At 40.7% G+C, this 11,515-nt stretch overlaps 1 long non-coding RNA gene across 1 annotated transcript; it reads left to right on the top strand.

Annotated features, from left to right (window-relative positions):
- Positions 1 to 5,851: 5,851 nt before the first annotated feature.
- Positions 5,852 to 7,250, top strand: LOC128920401 (uncharacterized). Its single transcript, XR_008470448.1, has 3 exons — positions 5,852 to 5,908; positions 5,966 to 6,031; positions 6,386 to 7,250. It is a non-coding gene; the product is annotated as an uncharacterized LOC128920401 (long non-coding RNA).
- The last annotated feature ends 4,265 nt before the right edge of the window (positions 7,251 to 11,515 follow it).

The raw sequence follows: 11,515 nt of genomic DNA on the forward strand, positions 1-11,515 counted from the left end.
ACCTTGTCTGAAACCTCGTTTGGTATCGAACGGCTCGGAGAGGTCCTTTCCGATCCTGACGGAGCTTTTGGTGTTGCTCAACGTCAACTTACACAGCCGTATTAGTTTTGCGGGGATACCAAATTCAGACATCGCGGCATAAAGGCAGCTCCTTTTCGTGCTGTCGAAAGCAGCTTTAAAGTCGACAAATAGATGGTGTGTGTCGATCCTCTTTTCGCGGGTCTTCTCCAAAATTTGGCGCATGGTGAATATCTGGTCCGTTGTTGATTTTCCAGGTCTAAAGCCACACTGATAAGGTCCAATCAGTTTGTTGACGGTGGGCTTTAGTCTTTCACACAGTACGCTCGATAGAACCTTATAAGCGATGTTAAGGAGGCTTATCCCACGATAGTTGGCGCAGATTGTGGGGTCTCCCTTTTTGTTGATTGGGCAGAGTACACTGAGATTCCAATCGTCGGGCATGCTTTCTTCCGACCATATTTCGCAAAGAAGCTGATGCATGCACCTTATCAGCTCTTCGCCGCCGTATTTGAATAGCTCGGCCGGCAATCCATCGGCCCCCGCCGCCTTGTTGTTCTTCAAGCGGGTAATTGCTATTCTAATTTCTTCACGGTCGGGCAATGGAACATCTGTTCCATCGTCGTCGATTGGAGAATCGGGTTCGCCATCTCCTGGTGTTGTACTTTCACTGCCTTTCAGCAGGCTGGAGAAGTGTTCCCTCCACAAACACAGTATACTCTGGTCATCAACCACTAGATCAACGCTGGATGTCCTACAGGAGTGTGCTCCGGTCTTGAAACCTTCAGTTAGTCGCCGGATCTTTTCGTAAAATTTTCGAGCATTACCCCTGTCGGCCAGCTTGTCAAGCTCTTCATACTCACGCATTTCTGCCTCTTTCTTTCTTTTTCTGCAAATGCGTCTCGCTTCCCTCTTCAGCTCTCGGTATCTTTCCTATCCCGCTCGTGTTGCGGTCGATCGCAACATTGCGAGGTAGGCAGTCTGTTTTCTCTCCACTGCGAGACGACAATCCTCATCATACCAGCTGTTTTTTTGGCTTTTCCGAAAGCCAATGGTTTCGGTTGCAGCTGTACGTAAGGAGTTTGATATGCCGTCCCACAGCTCCCTTATACCGAGATGCTGATGAGTGCTCTCAGAGAGCAGGAGTGCAAGTCGAGTAGAAAATCGTTCGGCTGTCGGTTGTGATTGCAGCTTCTCGATGTCGAACCTTCCTTGTGTTTGTTGACGTGTGCGCTTTTCTACACAGAGGCGGGTGCGTATCTTAGCTGCTACAAGATAGTGGTCCGAGTCGATGTTGGGACCACGAAGCGTACGCACATCAAAAACACTGGAGACATGTCGTCCATCTATCACAACATGATCGATCTGGTTGCGAGTGATTCGATCCGGGGACAGCCAAGTAGCTTGATGGATTTTCTTATGCTGGAATCTAGTACTACAGATGACCATATTTCGGGCCCCGGCGAAGTCGATCAGCCTCAGACCGTTTGGTGATGTTTCGTCATGGAGGCTGAATTTTCCGACTGTTGTGCCAAAGACACCTTCTTTGGGCGCCAATAAGCGATATGTTGAAGAACCTCGCTTTGATGCGGATTGTGGCTAGACGTTCATCCACCGGAGTGAATGCCAGGACTCGACGACGGAGTCTCTCTCCCACCACGAATCCCACACCGAATTTGCGCTCCTTTATATGGCCGCTGTAGTAGATGTCACAAGGACCCACCTTCTTCCGTCCTTGTCCCGTCCATCAGCTCTTCGCCGCCGTATTTGAATAGTTCTGCCGGTAATCTATTGGCCCCCGCTGCTTTGTTGTTCTTCAAGCGGGTAATTGCTATTCGAATTTCTTCATGGTCGGGTAATGGAACATCTGTTCCATCGTCATCGATTGGGGGATCAGGTTCGCCATCTCCTGGTGTTGTACTCTCACTGCCATTCAGCAGGTCGGAGAAGTGTTCCCTCCATAATCCCAGTATGCCCTGGACATCGGTTACCAGATTACCACCTTGGTCTCTACATGAGGATGCTCCGGTCTTGAAACCTTCGTTAAGTCGCTTCATTTTTTCATAAAATTTTCGAGCATTCCCTCTGTCTGCCAGCTTCTCAAGCTCTTCGTACTCACGCATTTCGGCCTCTTTCTTTTTTTGTCTGCAAATGCGTCTCGCTTCCCTCTTCAGCTCTCGGTATCTATCCCATCCCGCACGTGTTGTGGTCGTTTGCAATGTTGCGAGGTAGGCAGTCTGTTTTCTCTCCGCTGCGAGACGGCACTCCTCATCGTACCAGCTTGTTTTTTGTCGTTGCCGAAAACCAATTGTTTCGGCTGCAGCGGTACGCAGTGAGTTTGAGATGCCGTTCCACAGTTCCCTTATACCGATATGCTGATGAGTGCTCTCAGAGAGCAGGAGTGCAAGTCGAGTAGAGTATTTCGTGGCTGTCTGTTGCGATTGCAGCTTTTCGACGTCGAACCTTCCTTGTGTTTGTTGACGGGCATTCTTTGCTGCACAGAGGCGGGTGCGTATCTTCGCTGCGACCAGATAATGGCCCGAGTCTATATTTGGTCCTCGGAGCGTACGCACGTCTAAAACACAGGAGACATGTCTTCCGTCTATCACAACGTGATCGATTTGGTTCCGCGTGTTTCGATCAGGAGACAGCCAAGTAGCTTGATGTATTTTCTTATGCTGGAATCTGGTACTACAGACGACCATATTTCGGGCCCCAGCGAAGTCGATCAGCCTCAGGCCGTTTGGCGATGTTTCGTCATGGAGGCTGAATTTTCCGACTGTTGTGCCAAAGACACCTTCTTTACCCACCCTGGCGTTAAAATCACCAAGCACGACTTTTACATCGTGGCGGGGGCAGCGCTCATAGGTGCGTTCTAGGCGCTCATAGAAAGCATCTTTGGTCACATCGTCCTTCTCTTCCGTTGGGGCGTGGGCGCAAATCAGCGATATGTTGAAGAACCTCGCTTTGATGCGGATTGTGGCTAGACGTTCATCCACCGGGGTGAATGCCAGGACTCTGCGACGGAGTCTCTCTCCCACCACAAATCCAACACCAAATTTGCGCTCCTTTATATGGCCGCTGTAGTAGATGTCACAAGGACCCACCTTCTTCCGTCCTTGTCCCGTCCATCGCACTTCTTGGATGGCGGTGATGTCAGCCTTAAGTCGTATGAGGACATCAACCAGCTGGGCAGAGGCACCTTCCCAATTAAGGGTGCATGCCCTTATATCATTATCCTTAAAACGTTTGCAGGGGTCGTCATCAAAAGGGGGGTGTCTCATCCGAGGCTTTCGTAGATTTTTCATTGGGGGGTGTTTTTATGTGGTGGGTCCCAAACCCTACCCACAACCGCATAAGCGGGCTTCGCCTTCTCACTTTAGCTCGCCTTCAAACGGATGTCTGTTGGCTACCCAGAGGATACTTGGTCTAAAACCGGAAGTCGTGAGCTGCTTGAACCATGTGGAGAAGAATCGTTTCTGGCCACTCCCAAGTGAGTGACAATCAAAAACTTTCCTCACTTGCGTGAACTTCTACACATGATCCCATCCTCCAAAAAGTGTCATAACTAAGCCATAAATAAAGTTATAAAGGTAAAATTTGGAACAGGGGATCGCACTAGGAGGGGGCATATGTGGATGTAGTTTTTTTGGGAAAGTGGGCGTGGTCCCGCCCCCCAAATCGGTTATTTGTATATATCTCGCAAACCAATAAAGCTATAAAAACCAAACTTTGTGCAGTCAGTTCCGTTAGGTACCCCATCACACACCATGAAATTAGTTGAAATCGGATAATAACCACGCCCACCTCCCATACAAAGGTTAGGTTGAAAATTACTAAAAGTGAGTTAACTCAGTAACGAAAAACGCCAGAAACACTAAATTTCATATAAGAAATGGCAGATGAAAGCTGCACTCAGATTTTTTTACAAAATGGAAAATGGGCGTGACATCGCCCACTTATGGGTCAAAAACCATATCTCAGGAACTACTCGACCGATTTCAATGAAACTTGGTTTGTAATAGTTTCCTTACATCCCAATGATATGTTGTGAAAATAGGCCAAATCGCTTCACAAACACGCCTACTTCCTATATACCAGAACTTTGAAGACGATCTGAATCGTTTACTTTACAATATATAAAGTAAGCACTAGTGAAGATATCGATGCAGAACTTTGCACAAATACTACCTTTATAGTGTGGCAGCCCCATTCTAAAAATCGCCAAAATCGGACCATAGGTTTTCAAGGCCCCATTAATCGAACATGAGGACCTCGATGCTTCTAACCTAATATTAAGGTTTCCAACTTTCAATGGAATTTATACAATATATATGATGAATATGTGGGTCAAATTGTATATTATATAATATAAATAAAGTTAAATAAATAAATTGCGAGAGTATAAAATGTTCGGTTACACCCGAACTTTGCCCTTCCTTACTTGTTTTAAATTAATTACATCAAACCAATTTTATCAAATCAAAAAATCAAATTTATCAAAGCAATGTGGGCACTTTTTGAATGGACATAAAGTATAATAATATAGAAACTATATTCGAAGGAAGTGGTTTTGTATAAACGAGTAAATATTAGTAAATAGTAAATACAAAATTTATCAATTCTCATCCATAATTTCAACAACTCTTACATCAGATTATCAGCATTTTCATCATTATTATCAGGATTTTCATCAAATTCTAAAACTGAAACAATAGGTCTATGGTAACTAAAGTATGAAATGAACAATTTTGATTTAATTCTATTTATATATCTTGTGAATACTGCATCCCATAATTTTTAGCGGTTTTCCGACCGTCGATGCACGTCCCTAGTGAAATTCTCTACTAAATTAAGAATATTTTCGATTTTTCGGGTTTTCCTACTTTTTCGACTTTCCGATAATTTTTAATTCTTAGCTGAAATGAGCATAGAGTTAATTTTCCTAATTTCCCAAAATTTCGAGATTTTCTGTAATTTTGTAAAAATTTAGCAACTTCAAACATAAAATGCAGCGCCTTTTTAAACGCTAGCGCCAAACTTGTATTCTTGTAATGTAACTGTTGGTAAAACAGGAAGTTGTCTCCCTAGCCGAAGAAAGAGACAGCCGATATATACCTCTGCGTATACTAATAGTATTTTAACTATTGTAAACATATATGTACCCCACGTGTTTCTCATTTTTTAGATAATTTTATTAAATAACGTGTTGCATTTGTTTATGTACGTATCATGAACGTAACAAAATTTACCAAATAAAATAATAATTTACTTACGTGATGGCGAGCAGCAGTTGTAATAATGTATACAAAATATAGTAACACTATAGTATACAAAAGCACTACAACAATGTTTTTATTAATTCTATTAACACTTTAGATTTTTTTTTAACACAATACCATAGCAGCAACACAAGTCAAATGAAATATTTAAATAAATAAATTTTCCGTTTAATATTCATTTATAAAATAAATATAAAAAACTCTCAATCTCCCCTACAAGACGGAGCTAACTCATACACCACTACACATGCAAAATTTTTCAGCTTTGACCAATACATACAGTAGTTAAGTGGCAATCTCGGTAGTTAGAGTAGCAAAATTCATTAACCCTAATTTTTGTATGTGCAAGAGAGAGATACAATGAACCGTTCAAAATCGCCGCCATGGCCGCTGTTCATTTGAAAATAAAATTTTAAGTGAATGGATGTAAGTGCGTTTTAAATATTTCTTTTATTTTGTTAAGTGTTTTTGGATATTTTTAGAATCTATAAATGCAGTTATTTGTGTTGTTTTTGTTATTAGTTTTTATAATTAAAATAATTTCATTCCAGTTATACGTGTGTGCACAGGAAAGGAAGAGCAAGGAGGTGACGGTGGAATTGGTGGAGGTATGTTTCATATATTTTTAATACATAATACAAATTAGTAATTTTAAATAATTTCAGGTTTTTGGATTTAGCACTGGTGCAATATAGTATAACAACAACGCAGAAACAATGGAAAATAACATGGTAAATATAAATGCGTATACGTGCATGTTGAGTTAGTGGGTATTAAGATGTACATACATATGTACATATGTATCTATGTACAAGAATGCATCTGTTGCATTGTATTCAAAATATTTATTTAGAATAATTTTTATTTTGATGTTAAAAAGTTGTTTATTTTTTGATTAGTTATTACAAGCATTAAGCTCTGTAGATATATATATATATATATATATATATATATGTATTATATATATATATATATATGTATATATAATTTACATATATACTTTTATACATATATACATATATATATATATATATATATATACGTTTGTTTTTTAGCATTACTTATATTTTCATTATCTATTTCAGATATTGAAGATACAAAGGCGTTAGGCGTCAATTGGTAATACCAAGTGAAGACAGGTCCTTCTCCACCTGGTCCTTCCATCGGAGTGGAGGTCTCCCTCTTCCTCGGCTTTCACCGGCGGTTACAGCATCGAAAACTTTCAGAGCTGAGGCACTTTCGTCCAATCGAACAACATAACTAAGCCCGCGTAGCCGCTGTCTTTTTATTCGCTGGACTATGCCTATGTCGTCGAACAATACATACAGCTCATCATTTCATCTTATGCGGTATTCGCCGTTGCCAATGTTTAAAGGACCATAAATCCGCAAAACTTACTCTCGAAAACGCCTAATGCCGTCTCATCGGATGTTGACACCGTCCCCGCTTCTGCACCACGAAGTAGGACGGGAATGATGAGGGACTTGTAGAGTTTAGTTTTTGCTCATCAATTGCCTACTCAGACCATAAACACAAATACTTTGTACAAATGGAGGATTACAATAGCTACAACTTTTCTTAGGTTTTCATATTTTCTAATCGTTAATAACAATTTCTATTTCTAATATTTTTCAGGCATGATAAACAAGACAACAACAAATCCCATCGGACATTTAGATTAGCAGCTGCACAACCTCTTTTTGACGAGCTGAACCTTTTTATGATGTACATATGGGATCCTATCCCAATTGGATATGGAATTGACATCAAACCATATTGGTTCATTAGTTTGGTTGGATCCTTACAGGATAGTTATAAGGAAATCGTTCGCGTTTAGTATTAATTTATTCATTTGCTAATTCATAATTTATATGTAAAATATTATTAAATTATACAAATGAATGTTCGTATACTAATAACATTCGTAATAGTAATGGGATTTTATTTGAATTGTATAACAACAACTACAAAAAATAAAAATGTAATAATTAATACTAAATTTATATATGAAATATGTAAAAAGTATATATATATATATATTTGGCGTAGGAACCGCTTTAAGCGATTATAGCCGAATCCACCAGAGCGCGCCACTCATTCCTCCTTTTTGCTTTTTGGCGCCAATTGGAAACACCAAGTGAAGCCAGGTCACTTTGCACTTGGTCTTTCCACCGGAGTGGAGGTCGTCCTCTTCCGCGGCTTCCTCCAGCGGGTACTGCATCGAATACTTTCAGAGCTGGAGTGTTTTCTTCCATCCGTACAACATGACCTAGCCAGCGTAGCCGCTGTCTTTTTATTCGCTGAACTATGTCAATGTCGTCGTATAAATCGTACAGCTCATCGTTCCATCGCCTGCGGTATTCGCCGTTGCCAATGTTTAGAGGACCAAAAATCTTGCGCAAAACCTTTCTCTCGAAAACCCCAAGAGTCGTCTCATCGGATGTTGTCATCGTCCACGCTTCAGCGCCATACATCAGGACGGGAATAATGAGCGACTTATAGAGTTTGATTTTGGTTCGTCGAGAGAGGACTTTACTTTTCAATTGCCTACTCAGTCCAAAGTAGCACCTGTTGGCAAGAGTGATTCTGCGTTGGATTTCAAGGCTGACATTGTTGGTGTTGTTAATGCTGGTTCCCAGATAAACGAAATTATCTACAACTTCAAAGTTATGACTGTCAACAGTGACGTGGGAGCCAAGACGCGAGTGCGCCGACTGTTTGTTTGATGACAGGAGATATTTCGTCTTGTCCTCATTCACCACCAGACCCATACGCTTCGCTTCTTTATCTAGTCTGGAAAACGCAGAACAAACGGCGCGGTTGTTGCTTCCGATGATATCAATATCATCGGCATACGCCAGGAGCTGTACACTCTTGTAGAAGATTGTACCCTCTCTATTTAGTTCTGCAGCTCGTATTATTTTTTCCAGCAATAGATTGAAGAAGTCGCACGATAGTGAGTCACCCTGTCTGAAGCCTCGTTTGGTATCGAACGGCTCGGAGAGGTCCTTCCCGATCCTGACGGAGCTTTTGGTGTTGCTCAACGTCAGCTTACATAGCCGTATTAGTTTTGCAGGGATACCAAATTCAGACATCGCGGCATAAAGGCAGCTCCTTTTCGTGCTATCGAAGGCAGCTTTAAAATCGATAAAAAGATGGTGAGTATCGATTCTTCTCTCTCGGGTCTTTACGTAAAAAGTAAAAATTTAATAATTAATACTAACTTTATTTTTAAAATATATAAATTTTGTCAATGTATAAATATAAATGTATAAAAAATCAATGTATAAATAGCTGCAAAAACGTTTGTAAAAAGTTCACTTTGTACTGAAATGCTAATATTTAAAAATTAATCTATAATGATTATTAAAAATTTAAAATATTATACAATACTAATTTATAAATGTAAATACACCATACAATTATAATAAATAAGTAAAAATAAAAATAAAACAATTTCAATTTTTCATTTTTAAACGGAAAAGTAGGTGACCTATAGAATGAAGACCAAAGGAGACCAATGAACCAAATTTAAGTAACGAAACGGTGACCCAACAAATGACCAATACCTGTGATTAAAAGGTTACCCTGAAAATGATAAATAGAACAGTCTCCACTGATAGATGGCTGATTAAAAAAAAAACTACTACAGGGGGCTCTGCTAACCACAGAGTGACATATGCCTTCCCAAAACAAAGACAAATTAGAGCAGAAAGACATATGCAGCATTGGCACCAAAATCAATGAGAGAGAGCGAGCAAGATAATCACACCGACATGCCGTAAAAGAGGAGAAATGGTAACTTTTTTCCTGCTGCTAGAACAAAAGAGACCAAAATAATAATACAAGCTTTCTTTACCGGTAACCAATATTCCATAAGATAAGTAACTCTACTCGTCTTGCAGGGTCGTTTGTCGCGAGGGCACGAACGAATGGCCATGCAAAGGCTGCGTATAGTATGCAGCTCTCTCGCATACCTATTCACTCTGAGTATACATATAGGTATGTAATCTCATCTGTCGCGAGAGCACGAACGAATGCCCATGCAAGGAGCGCCATAAGAAGTTTTCACTTCAAAAACGATCCAAATGTTGGATGCTTATAATGGATTGCTGTGGGAGCAAAAACTAGAGCCAAACATGATTTTCTTCGGTTTTCTTCCTACATTATATAAAAAAAAAATTACGAAAAAATAGACAAATACATTTTTAAAATATTTTTTCTTGTGACAACTAGCATCGTATAAATATCGACTTAATATACATTGAACGTCTAGCAGTCGCGAAGTATTCACCCGCAATCCATCAATACGATAAACATTGAACGTGTAACAGGCCCCGTAGGGATGTTCGTATATCGAAATACAAGCTCACAGCCAAAATTATGCACAAATGTGTACCTTCGGCGACGACAGGTTCGCGCCGATTTTCGAATGCAAAGTAAATACCGTAATAAATGTGAGCTATCCTGGAATAATATTTAATAGTTTTGACAGTTTAGCAATATCCAAAATTTACCTGCTTTTGTAATCACAATTAACGAATTAATAATTATTTAATTGCTTTTGTAATCACCGTACCCAAAATTGTCGAAATCGCAACTAAAATTGCTACTGTGATCACTGAACTGTGATTGCTACTGAACAGGTATTGCTACTTTTCGAACTGCTATTGGTACAGTTATCGAATTAGAATCACTGAACTGATATTACTACAGCGATCGAATTAGAATTAGTGAACTCTTATATGTACTGTGATCGAACAAAAGCACTGAACTTATCTATAGCTACTGTGATCGAATTCAAATTACTGAACTGCCATTGCGATTGTAAATTACTGCAATTTAAAAAAATTGATCGCAGTAGCTATATGCGATTTTTCAATCACAGTGAAAAAATCCCCGGTAGTGACACATCACTAACGCAAAGTACCGTAAATGGTCAAATTGAGTCAAGGAATATTCGGCATATCATTGAACGTTATGTTCGTGAAAATCGTGTCGCAGCAGATATTGTATCCGGAGGAAGTACACCATTTGAACTCACAAATTCAATTTGGCTCAATGGTCGTGAGTTTCTATATAAAGATGAACAAAATTGGCCTAATGGAAAAAGTAACAACGTTGACATGGAAATTGTTAACTCAGAAATGAGCAAATCAGTATTTAAAATAATTGTAACTAATAATTATATTCTAGAACCACTCGATAGATACAGTACTTATACTCGTGAAGTACGGATTGTCTCATGGATGCTACGTTTTCACACTAGATTTTAAAAATCTAATATCGTGATGGGTATAGACCCAGATTCCCACTCGTATCTGGAATCTGTAGGTGGTAGGGCTCACCTGTTGTTCTCCACTGTCCAATTCAGAATAGGGCACCGTCAGGTAGAAAGCAAACCTCCTTCGGGGAAGGTTCGCCCAGACGGGGACCGTTCTACCAAGACTAGCGCGAGGACACAGGAGGTACCACCACCGGACAGGGTGACGGGCGGGGGACACCCGGAAACCACGTCGTCGTCAACAGCACTGTCGAGGGAACGCAAGGACCGACGTGCAACAAACAGCGCATCGGGACAGGCGACTGGGACCGACGTGGAAATGGTGGGCTCCTCAGGGCTGACCCCTTCTCAGGAGGATATGCTCCTGAGTAGCCCCCCACAATGCTGATCACACAGATCAACTGCCACCGGAGCAGTGTGGCGTTCACGAATCTGGTCGACAGACTAGAAAAAGGTAAGGCTGACATTGCCCTAATCCAGGAACCCAGTACCTTTGGTAATCGGGTCACTGGATTAAGCTCGGCAAATCTTAAAATATTTTATGCTAATGGCAGATCCAGACCAAGGACCTGCATTTTATGCAAAAAAACAATATAACTTTCTCTTTTAGCAGACTTGTCTACGGAGGACATCACTGTGGTCAAAGTAACCGACTAACCACTGCATTGGTGGCACTCTACCTGCCCTTCGACTCCCCATCTCCGTACCCCACGGAAGAGCTGAGGAAGATAACGGAGTACGCAACTAATCATTGGAACGGACGCTAGTTCCCATCATACGGCCTGGGGCAGCTTCTGACTGTAATCCTAGGGGATTAGCCCTGTTCGAATACTTTAATTCTAAGGCCCTTGTGACCATGAATGTAGATAATACCCCCACCTTTATTAATAGGCGTAGAAGAGAGGTCCTAGATATAACGATATGCAATACT

This window comes from Zeugodacus cucurbitae, chromosome 3 (assembly GCF_028554725.1).
Source record: "Zeugodacus cucurbitae isolate PBARC_wt_2022May chromosome 3, idZeuCucr1.2, whole genome shotgun sequence".
Taxonomy (NCBI): Eukaryota; Metazoa; Arthropoda; class Insecta; order Diptera; family Tephritidae; genus Zeugodacus; species Zeugodacus cucurbitae.